This window comes from Lepus europaeus, chromosome 11 (assembly GCF_033115175.1).
Source record: "Lepus europaeus isolate LE1 chromosome 11, mLepTim1.pri, whole genome shotgun sequence".
In the NCBI taxonomy this organism is placed as follows: domain Eukaryota; kingdom Metazoa; phylum Chordata; class Mammalia; order Lagomorpha; family Leporidae; genus Lepus; species Lepus europaeus.
In genome coordinates, this window is record NC_084837.1 from 56,182,107 (window position 1) to 56,198,128 (window position 16,022).

Genomic DNA, 16,022 nt, shown 5'->3' on the forward strand with positions numbered 1-16,022 from the left:
CCTTTCCCCCACCTGCTGCCTCTCCCAGCCCTTGGTAACCACCATTCTACTCTTTGTTTCTCTGAGTTCTACTTTTTAGACTCCACATGTGGGATCATGCCACATTTGTCTTCTTAGCCTGGTTCATTTCACTTAATATTCTACATGTTCATCTCCGATGTTACAAATTATAGCAATTTCTGCCTTTTAAAGGCTGAATAATATCCCATTTTGATTATATATGGCCCCCACTTCCTTTATCTGGTCATCCATTGATGGGCACTTAGTTTGATTTCATAGCTTGGCTTTCATGACTGTAGAATGGATTACATATGAAGTAATTGCAAATATCAAAAACCTACTAGACAAGTACTATGATGTGAGTTCTAGCATCACTCATCCAGCCGGATTTAAGTAGTTCAGAAAAAAGAAACAAATCTGTTTGTTAAAGAAAAAGGAGTGGAAAAGTACCTTGTCTCCTGGGGAAAAGGAGACATGGAGGCCCTTATCTCCTTTGTTGCAAGATGCCCTGTAGAGACCTGTCTTTTACTTTGTTCTGCTGTGACAAAGATTCTTAGTGGTCTCAGATGAAATGAAGTTGATAGTTAATAGGGATAATTTAAGAAACAGATTCTTAAAGAAGGTAGGTACAGAAGTATTTCTAGAGCAGAAGTTTTTAAGAACAGCTAAGTTGCAAGAGTTAACACTAGCTTTCCTTAAACTGTAGATCAGCCTGTGAGAGCTTTGACAGCTAGCAAGTAGATCCTTACTATTTTTGAATTCTTACTACATGGTAGGTGTTATCCTAAGCAGATTATATGTATTATCACACGTCACATTTCTGCAAAATTTCTATGATCTTACATCTCAAACTAAAAAGGTTGGAAATGAGGAAGGGAGGAGTAAAAGGTAGGAAAAAGAAATATATTGCGATCAGTGGTGATTTTCATTTAACATATATGTTTATGCTAAGGTATGATTTAAAAGTAGTAAAGTTTCTAAAATTGTTTTTTTTAAATATGTGTCTAAAAGAATTATCTGCTCTTTTGATGCTCCTCATCACATTTTTTGACTTGTTTTTATGACTTATACCTAACTGCTAAAACCCTGTGGTCATGGCACACTGCTGCCCTTGGGGTGGAATACTTGCTTTACACGTTTATCTGTGGTTTCAGAGTATTCCAGCAGTCATAGATGGATCATGCTTGATTGGAAACTGGCACTCATCTCTGATCTGACCTGGAATTGGGAAGAAATGTTTCAAAAGTTGGTGATTTGCTTAAATAGCAAAACCTGGATTCTTAGTTGTTTCTGACAAAAAGAATGATAACTCTGGCAATGTAGAGTTGATTGTCCTGTCTGACTTCAGCCTGATGGGTTCGAGCAGCAGGTGCAGGTGCCCACTTCAACTAGCTCATGTGTGCTCCAATCTGCCACTGTACACTCTGGGCCATTTTACTTACTTGGTTCCTCTGTGCTTTCATTAACCTTTGTTCTCTGGGTTATATTTAAAATAAAATGAAACATCAGATTTGGCAACAACCTCACCTAGTGAGAACAGACCGTTCATAAAATTAACAGATAATCACCCAGCCTGGCTGTAATAGTTTGTACTAGATGCGTATCATCTGCATATCGCCCCTTTTCATTCCACAAAGTAACAAAAGTCCCATCTGTTGTGCCAGGACTTGTGCAAGACAAGGGGTAGAAGAACTGCCATTTTGGTGCTCCATTCCTTATGTGTAATTTCTGTTAGCAGCCTTCGTTTCTCTTTTTAGATTTTCTTTCTCCACTGAAGGTCACAAAGAAGTCCGATGAGTTCTGGCACTTCTTCAACATGCCCTTCTAGAATAAGAAGGATTATGTGTGTAAAATATGCATGAAAAATGATTTATCTGGTCATCATCAATAGGAATCCAAATGTATTGCATGGCATTTAACTTGTTTTGAATGTTTTTTTATGGAATTTCTATAAAGAGTATGACATAATAAGTGGAGACTCTAAATTCAGCTTTCCATTTTTGACCATTGATTTGTAGGAAAATCACTTTAATTGTTTAGTTCCCCCACCAGTAGAGGAGGAAACCTTCGCACCTAAAATACTTTAATTGGACAATTGACATTTTTAGCCTGTAGTCTCAAGGCAGTTAAGTGGGGTACCTGATTTTTTTAATCTTGTGCCTGCTCTGTAGTACATGTTGAGTGCTGCTTTACTGAAAAGGCAAGGGGCTTTGTCTTAGACTGACTTTTTGAACTGTATAGTATCTTATATTTGCCTTGGAGTTCAAAAGCCAAGATTTATGAATGACTTGAATGAATTTATTCCTAGCACCTTATGTTTATACACCTTTGTACAAACCTAAAGACTTTGGCTGACTTCTCTGTTCAAACCTCCCATGGGAGAGTGATGGTAGATCAGGTATTTTCCATGACTTCACTAGATTTTGTGCCATTCAGAATGTAACCACAGCAAAATTCTCTTGTTTAGTTTTGTCCAAATATTCTGCCTTGAGAGATTATGGTTACTCCATGGTATTTATCACCACCTGGTTCATTTTCCAATTCTGGATAATTCTAGGCTTCTAACTTCATTTTTTAGAAGGTGGCACTTTTCCTGTATTTTTCTGTTTTGTGTTGCTATAACAAAATACCCGAGGCTGGGTGCTTTATAAAATAAAAAGGTCGGGAATTCCAAACATCCTGGCACCGGCATCCTAGTGGGAGTCTCCTTGGCTGTGACAACGTGGTGAAGATGTAGAAAGAGAAACATGGCCGGCGCCGCGGCTCAATAGGCTAATCCTCCACCTTGTGGCGCCGGCACACCGGGTTCTAGTCCTGGTCGGGGCACTGATTCTGTCCCGGTTGCCCCTCTTCCAGGCCAGCTCTCTGCTGTGGCCAGGAATGCAGTGGAGGATGGCCCAAGTCCTTGGGTCCTGCACCCCATGGGAGACCAGGAGAAGCACCTGGCTCCTGCCATCAGACGCGGTGCGCCGGCCGCAGCGCACCAGCCGTGGCGGCCATTGGAGGGTGAATCAACGGCAAAAGGAAGACCTTTCTCTCTGTCTCTCTCTCTCACTGTCCACTCTGCCTGTCAAAAAATTAAAGGGAAACATGAGTGTGCCGAAGGGGCTGGCACTGTGGCGTACCAGGTTAATGCCCTGGCCTGAAGCACCAGCATCCCACATGGGCACCGGTTCTAGTCCCGGCTGCTCCTCTTCTGATCCAACTCTCTGCTATGGTCTGGGAAAGCAGTGGAAGATGGCCCAAGTCCTTGGACCCCTGCACCTGCATGGGAGACCTGGAAGAAGCTCCTGGCTTCAGATCGGCACAGCTGTGACCATTGCGGCCAGTTGGGAAGTGAACCATTGGATGGAAGACCTCTCTCTCTGTCTCTCTCTCTCTGTGTAACCCTGACTTCAAATATATATATAAAAGAAAGGGAAACATGAGTGTGCTGAAGAGGGCATGTAGGTGGGGTTGCCTTGCTTTATCACAACCTGATATTGTGGTACTTGCTGAGAAAGATGCACTCTAATGAGAAAAGCAATAATCCCCCTTAAATACCTAACCCCCACCCACTAGGCTCCACTTCTTAAAGGCTCTGCCATCTCTTGACACCACCTCACTGAAAACTAAGTTTCAAGCACATGAACCTGCTCAAACCATATCCATATCATAACATTACCTTTATAGGTTCTCACTTATTTCACAAACTTTTGCCATTGCATAGCAAATTCATAAATATTGGGTAGAAACATAGTTCAGACCTGCCCACTAAGGCATATGAGAAAATCAATTCTCCCACAGTACAAATAATAAATTTTTTGAGGTTGCTTAAGAGCTAGGATTTGAAAGTCACTGTTAGAGCCATTTTGCAGAATGATTCAGTATATAGCTGTCTTCCATTTTTACAGTCCCAGTTTTGAGTCTGATATAACTTAATGCATAATGACAATGTGAAAGAACATGGGTTTTAGAATCAGGACTCCATTTCAACTTCTTGCACTGTGATGTTAAAGTTAATCAGCTCCTCAGAGACTTATTTTTCTCAGTTTCAGGAAGTGTACGATAATATAATCATGTTGGTGATGATACCTCCCTTCTAGGGTTATTCAGTATGATGTACTTTGATGATACCAGGTACATGGTGACTACTCGGGGAATGTTTTTTTTCTCATTCCTTCTTTCCTATGCAAGAGTCTATAATTTGATAACTTGAGCTTAGGCCTCCCTGAACCTTTTAGGTTGAGGGTTTCTTTGAGACATTTGACATAGTCTCTGAGGGTGTCTTTTCCATGATCTTCCAGCTGTTTGCCTCTGTGCAAGGTGGACTATAACAGGATTTCTCTGTGCTCCTCTCCATAAACAGTGATCTTTAGGTACACCTCAAGAAGAAGTTATTATGGCAAAGTAATATTGATAAATACCTTCTTTTCCTCTCATAGAGGTTTACTATGTAGAAGAACTATAATAGAGAAAACTCCTTAACACTTTCCACTCTTGAAACCCATTTATAAAATACTACTCTATTCTGATTGATAACATCTCAATATAGAGCCTTCTGCCTGAGTGAAGTTAAGTTCTTCGGGTAGTTTCAAGGATTTGCTTATTAACATACTGACTGTAGACACCTTGGAAGGAACAATGCTTTGATTTTATTTCTGTCCTTGATGGTACCTAACAAAGTTCTTGGCACACAAATAACAAATATATATATATATATATATATATATATATATATATATTTCTTATAACAACCTATGAATAATTAATTTTATCAAATCCCTTCTACATCCAATTTCTGATCTATACACTTAAGTGTTAGTATTTTTTTTTTTTGACAGGCAGAGTGGACAGTGAGAGAGAGACAGAGAGAAAGGTCTTCCTTTGCCATTGGTTCACCCTCCAATGACCACCGCGGCCAGCACTCTGCAGCTGGCGCACCGCGCTGATCCGAAGGCAGGAGCCGGGTGCTTCTCCTGGTCTCCCGTGGGGTGCAGGGCCCAAGGACTTGGGCCATCCTCCACTGCACTCCCGGGCCACAACAGAGAGCTGGCCTGGAAGAGGGGCACCGGGACAGAATCCAGCGCCCGACCAGGACTAGAACCTGGTGTGCCGGCACCACAAGGTGGAGGATTAGCCTGTTGAGCCACGGCGCCGGCCTAGTGTTAGTATTATAAAGAATAAATGTAGAAATATAAGCAAAGCAATAGGTTTGCCCCCCATGTTCTAGTTAACAGAATATGAGGCTCTGAGATTATGGCTTGTCAGAAGTTCCACACTAGTGAGTGGGGAATCTGAATTTGAATCTGCTTAGGTTTATCTGACTTTGAAGTCAGTGTTCTTCCAATCAATGCAACATTCATGGGAAGAACATTATTGGCTTTGGAATCAGAAGGACCGAATTTTGGTCTCACGTTTGGCACTAGGAATGAGGAGAACTTGAGGTAAGATTTTGGGCTCAGTTTCCTAATTTCTAAAATGAGAGATCAGGCTATATAATCTCTAATGCCTTCTTTGAATTTTATGATTGTCTACGGCCATATCAATCTGACCACGCCCCATCTCGTCTGAATTTTATGATTGACCCTGTCATGCTGGAAAAAAGTTTCGAAAATTTCTTTTCCACCCTTGCTTTCAATTTAAGATTATCTGACTCAGGATCTCTAAATCCCCATTATTTACACTTCTGTCTCATTAAAAATTAAAAACTTCTTGGTAAGTTTTAGAGGTTCTCCTTTCCAACCAGCAGGGCTCTTCTGTATCCTGCTTGTGGAACAATGTGTTCAGGTTTTCAGTTATACTCTGAATGGAGCACTCTACCCATGTGTGCCTTTTTAGATGTGCGACTCAGTGAAAGGATGCAGCTCTTAGAATATTACAGAAATTACTTGAGGAGCCCCAGCTCTTCATTATCAGAGGAGGGAAGTACAAGCAATAGATGGGTAGGGTTTCTTTAGATCTCTACTTCTTCCATTTTGAAAGGTGATGAAAAAAATGCGTTCCCTATGTCTGACTTGTGTAGAGTGAGATAAGAAGAATATTGTTGTCTTAAAAATTGTTTTTAAGTGTCTATTTTTATCTGCTTGAAAAGCTGAGTGACGATGCGGGGGAAGATATTGATCAATCAATTGATCTTTTTATTGGTTTATTTTCCAAAGCCCACAAGAGCCAGGATGGGCTATGTCAAAGCCAGGAGCCAGAAACTCCATCTGGGTCTCATTACATGGTTGGCAAGACCCGAATACCTGGTCTGTCATCCACAACCTTCCCAGGATGCATTAGTAGGAAACTAGATTGGAATTGGAGAAGCTGGGACTTGAACCAGCACTCAGATATAAGATGCAGGTGTCTCAAGCAGTGGCCTAACTCACTGTGCCATAGCTCCCATCCCAAGAGTATTGTTTTTGACCAGCACTTTAAGCAATTTGGAAGTAGGTGCCATGGAAATGACAGATTGTTTTATCTGTTTTTAATTACTGTTCTTTGGGTTGTGGGATGTAAGAACTGGCCAACAGTGACATTTCCTTACGGGAACCTTTCTCATTTACTCCATTCATCACATGCATAGTTCCTGACTGAAGGGAAACTTCAGGAAGCAGTGGCCTCTGGCAGGCCCCTGCTCATTGTGCAATGCAGTCAGTTTTCTAATATAGTAATTCTCACTGCAAATTGATCCTGGGAGAGATGCCAAGCTGAACATTAACTTGTGTTGTACCTTGTTTTCCCCAAGAGAACCAAATGTTATATTGGCCTTCATTAAGAAAAGTTTGTAGACATCCTTATTTTTATGTCTACAACCCAACGTACTGGTTCCTTTCTAGTAGTTTACATGTTGCTGTTGAAACAAAATTGAGTACAGACCTCATTTAATTTCTTACTTCTAGATTTATAAAGATATAAATCCTGAGCCATTTCCACTTGTTATATTCTTCATTATCAAATGATACATTTAAACCTTTTATTCCTAGAGAATGCTGTGAGGGAAAGAGTAATTTGTAGAACAATAAACAAAATTTTCACAAGTATGAAATATGATTTCATAAACCCTCCTGGTATTCCCCTAAGTGCTGATATTAATATAATTCATTACTGAGATGCCAAAAAAATTTTAAATATTGAGAAATGTTTTATTTCATCATTTCATTGTAGACATATAATAAAATGTTATGAGTTTAATAGATTTTCTGGCTTGCTGGTGTTAAGACTCCTCTTTGGCCACTGGCTACCAAGAAGCATTTAGAGTTGTATTTTGAGGGAAAGCATGAAGCAATTAATTTCCTTGCTGACTTGAAGATGCTATCTTGTTGCACATAATTCAGATACATAAGCTGTGCTTACCAAGGGAAGGAGATTAGTTGCAGAATGAAGAGTGTGTTCATTTCTCATTTGTATAATTGAGGCTGAAGCTGGTTTCATGTATCTGTCATGTATTGTCCTTTCCAATCATCCCTGCTGAATCTTGACTCCAGAACATGAGTTAGTAAATGGGGACCAAGACACTGTTTTTTTTTCCAGTGGTTTTTAAACTTTAGGCAACTGACTGATACTGGAACAGGTGACTTGTCTAATGTTGACCTTTGATTCTTCATGACATGGGAGTCAGTAAGGCATAGTAGAGCACTGTGGGGAGAGCTTCCTTTTCTCTTGATTTGTCGTTAACTGATCAATAATTCCCTGGGTTGTACACAGTCAAGTTTTACTGTTCTTTGGCTATAAAATGAGAACATTGAACCATCATGAGTTATTTTTCTTCTAGCCATAAAATGGTATTATTTCTGGCCTGGGAAAAAGTGAACCTATGTGCCTGTCTCAACTTAAGCCAAAAGTCTGAGACTTTCCCTTTTCCTGTGGTACCAGGACCAGTGGTAGGCAGCTAGCTGACATTTTAGGAATAGTTGTCAATTGAGTGTACTGGCCATTGCTAGAAATCCTTTCATCACTCACAGTGTTAGACAGGTGCTATTTTGGGGATAGCACTAGAAGAGACATAAAGTTCTTAAATTTGTGATACCATCAAATATAACCCAAAGAAATTTGGTTAGCACAGTGCCATGTATAAAATTATCTTTGAATAATTTTAAACAATTATGGATGTTCTTATTGTCCCCTCCCCTCCCCCCAATTTCCTGTTGTCTTATATCCAGGCTCCTTTACTTGTTTTTTCTGATTGGCTGCTATAGACATTAAGTTTGTAACCTTGGTATGGAGGATAGAGAGGCTGAGCATTAATGCCCCATCCACTTTTTCCCATGCTTTCAAAAATCCCTTGAGTTTTAGATCTTTATGGAATTCTGTATTTCTGTTTCTTTTTTTTTTAATTAAATTTGTCTTATTTATTTGAACGACCAAGTGACCCAGAGAGAGAGATCTTCTATCCCCTGGTTCATTTCCCAAATGGCCATATTGTTCTGGGCTGGGCCAGGCTGAAGCCAGGAGCACAGAACTCCATCTGGGTCTCCAACGTGGGTGCAAGGGTCCAAGTACTTGGGCCATCTTCTGCTGCTTTCTTAGGTACATTAACAGGATGCTGGATTAGAAGTGCAGCTGAGACTTGAACCGCTGCTCTGATATGGGATCTGGCATCACAGGTGGGCAGCTTAACACCCTGCGCCATACACCAGTCCTCTTCTCTCCTCCCCATTCCCCCTCTCCTCCACATGATGTATGTATGTATGTATGTATGTATCTATCTATCTATCTTATTAGAGGGGTGGGGGGAGGGAGAGAGGGAACAAACTCTATCTGCTGATTGAGTGGTTGCAATGACCAGGGCTGAGCTAGGCTGAAGCCATCAGCCAGGAGCTTCTTCCAGGTCTCCCTTCTGGTGGCAGGGGTTCTAACACTTGTGCTGTTAGCAGGGAGTTGCATCAGAAGTGGAACAGCTGGGGCTTGAACTGGCACCCATATGGGATACCATCATTGCAGATGGGAGCTTTAACCCACCATGCCACAATGCCGGCATCTCTTCTTTTTCTTGTCCTTCCTTTCTTCTTCCTTCCACTTTTCATCTTTTCATGATATAGAAGGAGGAGCTGTTTTGGAAGCAAGGGTGAAAGAGGAGCCATAGTGGTAACGATTAGATACAGTCTATGCTCTAGAACATTTTAGAAAGGCATAGGAAGACATTCTGTAGGTTTTAGAATTTAAATGCTGAGTACACCTTGTTTTAGGACTTGAAGATGTTTACAATTATAGTTATTGGATATGAAGTGTCAACTCTGTGCCAGGCACTGGACTTGCACTTCATACATACAGTTTCTAACCAACTGCAACTGAGGAATCAGGTAGGAGTCTGAGTTTTCACAGCTGATTAGTAGGATGGGTAGCTTTATTAATGAGGTCTGTTTGGTTTCTAAAGCTGATGTCAACTGTTTTGATCTCTAGTATAATGGTTTTCTAAGTTTAATTTTCCCTCTTCCTATTATCCTATGGCAAAGAAGCCTGCAGGTCACTGTCTGTTCATACCTTTTACATGCCCCTCATGTAATAAAAAATAAGGCTGAATTTCCACAGTGTAGAATAAGCAACAAAGTCCTCTTATTTCACTGATTCCAGGAATGACGAGATGGTCTTCTGTTCCTCCTATCTAGGTACACAGAAAAGGAGCAGATAGTGATTTATCTCTTCAACTTTATTTCTCGTAGCTGATTCTGAGCCCAGTCTGAGGAGGCACTCCTAGTACTTGTCTCCCATTATCTTGATATTTACCTACATTCATCTTAGAGATTTGAAACCTGAAACTCAGAGAATACAATTTCAAGGTCATAAATTGAATAAAGGAATACTGAGGCAAACCTTCTGTGCATCTTGCCAGCTTCTTCTTCATCGTGTTTCTGAGATTTGAACAGAAGGGCTTCTCGGCCATCTGTGCATCGTCTTATCTTCCCCAAGGTTCTTCCTGAGACCCAACATTATTAATCTTTTAGTAAGTACACAGGGTGAGGCAGCTGTGTTCCCCATGCTGTCAGTTATTTGTAGAATGTGTCCATGTGATAAATGTGATAAATGGCACCTGTTGCCTCTTCTAACAAGCCCAGCCTTATATGGGTTTTGGAATCCTCAGTGTGAATTTATTGTATGTTTATGTTTGTGCACATATATTCGTGTGTGTGCCTTGATCATTTCACTACAGTTTATTCTAGCTTTCTCTCATGTTGGTGGGGTAAGTAATATAATAATAGACAGTATTTATCAAGCATTTATTGCATGCTATTCTTTACATGTGAGGAGTAAATGAGTTATTACTACAGCCTTGAAGTTGAGCTATCCCTGGAACACCTTGAAGGTCCTTGCTTAGAAAGTATTTCCAACATGACCTTGTTTCTGGACAGATGCTTCGTTGCCTTTGATCCATCTGGGTGGAATACCATTCCTTAAAAAATGATGATCCCTATGAGCATAACACACTGAAGAATGAACTCATTTGAAATAACTTTATGAAGTTCATGGAAAATGAACTATGTGTAGATTTCACAATTCTTTTGTACCACAATGAACTTTTAATTTCATTTTTTTCATAAACTTTTGAAGCACTCTTGTCCAAAGAAGTCAACTAAGCATTCAGTCGACAACATGTGATATAACTGGGGGTAGGACAGCTGAATGGAAGCACAGGTATCTGATCTTCCCTGAGTTTGAATTGTGTGTCTACTCTGTGCTAGATGTATGGTCTTGTACAAATTATTGAAACCTTTCTGACCTTTAGTTTCTCATCTGCGAAATGAATGTGACAATGATATAACTTTGTGGGTATGCTGCTGATTGTTGGACTGTTGTGATAGTTAAGTATAGGACTTATTTGCAACAATATACAATAGGTAGCTGGTAAGTATCATGTCTTTTGAGAAGCAGCATGTTTAGCTTGTCAGTGGCTGTTCAAGTGTATTTTTGTGCTAAAGTTCTTTTGGTACAAACCACTTGCTTAAATAAAAGAAAAACATTTCAGTTTACTATTAAATCTAATGCTCCAAAGAGCATTGCTTTTAATATATTTTGTTTAAGAATGTGATGTGGGCTGATGTTTGGATACCAGTGAAGTGTCCACAGTCCAGGCTCCAGTTCCCGATTCCAGTTTCCTACTAGTGCAGACCCTGGGAGGCAGCAGATGATGGCTGAAGCAGTTGAGTCCTTGATACTTGTGTGGGATTGAATTTCCGGCTCCTGACTTCAGCTTGACCCAGCTGTAGCCAGCTGTCATGGGCATTTGGAAATGAGCCAGAGAATGGGAGCTGTCTTCTCTGTTTCCTTCTCCCTCACACACTCAAAACAAAAACAGGGAAACAAAAACCTCACTACGCTGTGCTCGTTTACATTACTGTTGGTTAATGGAAATATTGCTGCTGCTGCTGCTGCTGCTGTGGTTTTAAGAAGGAAATATCTGAATATATAAAGCATCCCAAGGGCCAGCATTTTGGTATAGCAGGTTAAGCTGCCTCCTGTGATGCTAGCATCCCATATGGGTGCCAGTTTGAATCCTAACTGCTCCACTTTTGATCCAACTTCCTGCTAAGGCGATTAGGAAAGCAGCAGAAGATGGCCCAAGTGCATGGGCTTCTGCACTCATGTGGGAGGTGTGCATGAAGCTCTTGGCTTAGGTTTGGCCCAGCCCCAGCCATTGTGGCCATTTGGGGAGTGAACTAGAAGGTGGAATAACTCTCTCTCCCTCTCTGTCTTTCCTCCTTTCTCTGTAACTCTGCCTTTCAAATATATAAATAAATCTTAAAAAAAAAAAAAAAGCAACCCAAAAATTATAGCACGGATTTAGGCAAGGACCCTAAATGTGATGCTGCATTTCCAAATTGTTTTTACTATAAAGACCAAGTTCCTAAAATATACAATTTTGTATACTTAACTCTGCTTTTTGTGGTATATTTCTCTTATAAACACCAACTATACACTTACCAGATTAAGAGATGTGCTGAAGATAAAACCTTAGTTAATTATGGTAGTGATAATAGCAGTCAGTATTTTTTGCATTTTACTGTTTGCTAGATGCCACACTTTGTATATGCTGTGAATTATTTTACTTAATCTTTACACAGATGCTGTACTCAGAGGGTTTAATCATAGTTGAAAACAAAAGTTAGGGGCCAGCACTGTGGCTCAGCAGGTTAACGCCCTGGCCTAAAGCACCAGCATCCCACATGGGCACAGGTTCTAGTCCCGGCTGCTCCTTTTCTGATCCCGCTCTCTGCTATGGCCTGGGAAAGCAGTAGGAGTTGGCCCAAGACCTTGGGCCCCTGCACCCACGTGGGAGACCTGGAAGAAGCTCCTGGCTTCTGGCTTTGGATCTGCGCAGCTCCAGCCATTTTGGCCAATTGGGGAGTGAACCATTGGATGGAAGACCTCTCTCTTTCTGCCTCTCCTCTCTCTGTGTAACTCTGACTTTCAAATAATAAAATAAATCTTAAAAAAAAAAAAGTTAAACCATAATACCAGGACCAGCAGGTTAAGTCACTACTTCCAATACCTAAATCCCATATTAGAGTGCAGATTCAGATCCTGGCTACTCTGCTTCTGATTCTGCTTTCTGCTGATGTGCTGGGAAATCAGTAGATGATAGATGATAGCCTAAGTCCCTGGGCCCCTGCACCCATGTAGCAGACCTGAATGGAGCTCCTGGCTCCAGGCTTCTGGCTTCCCGCTCGGCCATTGTTGCAATTTGGGGAGTGAGCCAGCAGATGGGAGATCTCCCTCTCGCTGTGCCCTTTTTAAATATATATATATATATATATATATATATATATATATATATATATATAATTGTAATTATATTTAAAGACATTATTTGAGAGAGTTACAGGGAGAGGTCTTACATCCGCTGGGTCACTCCCCAAATGGCTGCAACAGCTAGAGCTGAGCTGATCTGAAACCAGGAGCCAGGAGCTTCTTCCTAGTCTCCTATGTATGTACATGGGCCCAAGCACTTGGACTATCCTCCACTGCTTTTTCACTCCATATACAGAGAGCTCAATTAGAAGAGGAGCAGCTGGGACACAATCAAGTGCCCATAAGGGATGGTAGTGCCGCAGGCAGAGGCTTAACTACACCACAGCACTGGTCCTTCACTGTGCCTTTAAAATAAATATTCCTTTAAAAAAGTTATAAAGGTTAAACAACAGGCAATTTAAATTAAGTGTATAACATTACTCAGAGACTAACGAAGGGAAAGACAGACTATGTCACTTTAAGTGTTTTTAAATAATTTAGAATTTGCTAATTTCATATCTTAGATCCAAAATAGGAGGCTTATCATATCTTAGATTTCCTGATTTCCGTAAATGGGCAGCAGTTTTTTATACTTTTCTGGAAGCTACTGTGGATGTCTTTGTAATATATTTCTACTTATTTTCACTTAATATGTGTATAGTGTGTATGTGACATGACCCCTATAATTCTACAAATACACACACACACACACACACATATATATATAATAAACAGAATTCAAAGTATTAATTGACTGGGCCAGCTTTGAGGGCTAAGCCACCACTTGCCACATCTGCATCCCATATCAGAGTGCCTGTTCAAGTCCCACCTGTTACATTTCCAATCCAGCTTCCTGCTAATGTGCATGGGTTAGCAATGGAGGATGGCCCGGCCATGTGGGAAAACCAGATGGAGTTCCTGGCTCCTGGCTTGGCTTCAGCCTGGCCTAGCCCTGGCTTTTGCATCCGTTTGGGGAGCGAACCAGCAGATGGAAGATTGTCTCTGTCTCTCTGTCTCTCTCTTCAAATAAATAAAATAAATATTCTATTTAAAATATCAATGAAGAAACATATATTGCATAGATATGTGGTTCTGTATGACCGAGAATCTGGGTTTGTATTTTACAGTATTTTAGGAGCCATTCTACAGTCTCACCACTGGAGGTCAGCTTAGCCTTTTCTCTGTTAAAGCTCTGAGTAGATTTTCTTTTGATTGAAGCGATCACTCCAGTTTTGTTTGAAGAGATTTTGCTTTAAACACATGAAAAAAAATTGTTGGTTTATCTCACAGAAAAACATACACTGAGAAGTATTTATAGGTCTATACTCACAGGTACAATGCTTAATACACTTATAGATGCATTACGTGCTACCCTTATGGATGTATATACACACAGGGGGTCTTCAAAAAGTTAATAGAAATATATAATATGATAAAACTATGCATGGACTTAAAAATACTTGTACCCAAATATAAGATTAAGTCCTTACTGGGTCCAGTCACTATGTTCAATACCAGAGGGTACAGAACAGACAGGACTTTCTTGGGGCTTACAGCCCTCAAAGGCGTAATGATAAAATAACCACTCAGCAAATATCTAAGTGTTGTGGAGCTGCTCTAATAAGAGTATAATATAGATTTGGGAGTGAGGGAAGAATATGCTTAGGAAGTGATGTTACGCAGCAGCCTGAGCAGGGAGGAGGGCTTGACTTGCTTGGTGGACAGCAGCAAGGCTTTTGTAGCCAGGCACAGTGAGCAACAGAGGGAAAGATTGGGACTGAAGCTCTAGAATAGAATCTTTCAAACTTTTTGCATTGCAACCCAGAATAAGAAAAGCATTTTACATTGAGACCTAGATTACACATTTATATGTATATGTTTGAGAAATAAAAGCTTTATTAAACAAAACTCATTACTAGTGATATACTCTGATATATTCAACTCTTGTTCTGTTTTCAAAATGCTGGTGATCAGTTACAAAATGACTTCCTCAATAGCAATCACACGGGTGGATCACTTGAAGATAGAAAAACACTGCAAGGGAGGAAGGCAAGGAGCTGGATTCTAGATGGACCTTGTATATTGGTCTTTTAAAATGTTTGTTTTTATGTATTTGAAAGACAGAAGTTTGGAGAGAGAGAAATCTTCCATCCACTGGTTTACTCCCCAAATGCCTGCAACAGCCAAGACTTGTCCAGGCTGAAGCCAGATAGCCTGGAACTCTACATGTGTCTCCCCCAAGGGTGACAGGAGCTCATGTACTTGGACCATCATCTGCTGCTTTCCAGAGTGTGCATTAACAGGAAACTGGACAGCAAGCAGACAGTCAGGCTTCAAACAAAGCACTCCAATATGGGATATGGACTTACCAAGTGAAGGCTTAACCTGCTGTACCACAAAACCAACCCTATAGATCTTTTTAAGGTTTTTCAATTTCATCCCCATAACAGTGAGAATCTGCTAATTCTTAGCAGAGGAATATGTGAGAGAACAGATTTGTGTTTTCAGAAGCACCCTCACTCTGCCACTGCCCTGGCTGCTGTAGTTGAGATGGGCTCTGAGGGCACAGGGAGGAAGTGGAGGGACCTTGGGGCAGTATAGTAGCCAGAAAAGAGGTACCAGTGGCTCATACTGAAGTTGGAGAGAGAATTCATGCTCTCCCATGGTAAGAATTGACTTCCTATCAGTGCTAATGGTTGCTGCTGCTAAAACTGTCGTTGTTGCTTCCCAGTAAGTGCTCATAGCTTGATTTTCTCTCTAGTACCTGCAACATAGTAAGTGCAGTAAATATCTCTTGAACAAATTAATAGGGAAGAAAAAGGTTCTGAACACACCCTGCCCTTTTGAGAGTAAAATGAGAAAGCTGTTTTTTACCATCTGGATATCCTTCATTTATCTTAAACTGAATTTATACACAGCACCAGGACTTACTTCTCTCCATCAGTAGGGAACAATTTTATACTATCTTACTCTATCACTTGAAGCTGCTGCAGGTGTCTATGAAATACTTTTCCATTTATTTGGTTATTTTTTTTAATTTGACAGAGTTAGAGAGAGACAGAGAGAAAGGTCTTCCTTCCATTGGTTCACTCCCCAATGGCCGCTACGGCCGGCGTGCTTCACCTTTCTGAAGCCAGGAGCCAGGTGCTTCCTTCTGGTCTCCCATGCGGGTGCAGGGCCCAAGCACTTGGGCCAAGCTCCACTGCCTTTCTGGGCCACAGCAGAGAGCTGGACTGGAAGAGGAGCAACCGGGAATAGAACCATATGGGATGCTGGCGCCTCAGGCGGAGGATAACTAAGTGAGCCATGGTGCCGGCTTATTTGGTTTTAAT

At 40.8% G+C, this 16,022-nt stretch overlaps 1 protein-coding gene across 3 annotated transcripts in view; it reads left to right on the forward strand.

Annotated features, from left to right (window-relative positions):
- FMN1 (formin 1) overlaps nt 1-16,022 on the forward strand; it is a 433,901-nt gene that overhangs the window by 161,314 nt on the left and 256,565 nt on the right. The gene's annotated exons all lie outside the window — the stretch shown is intronic.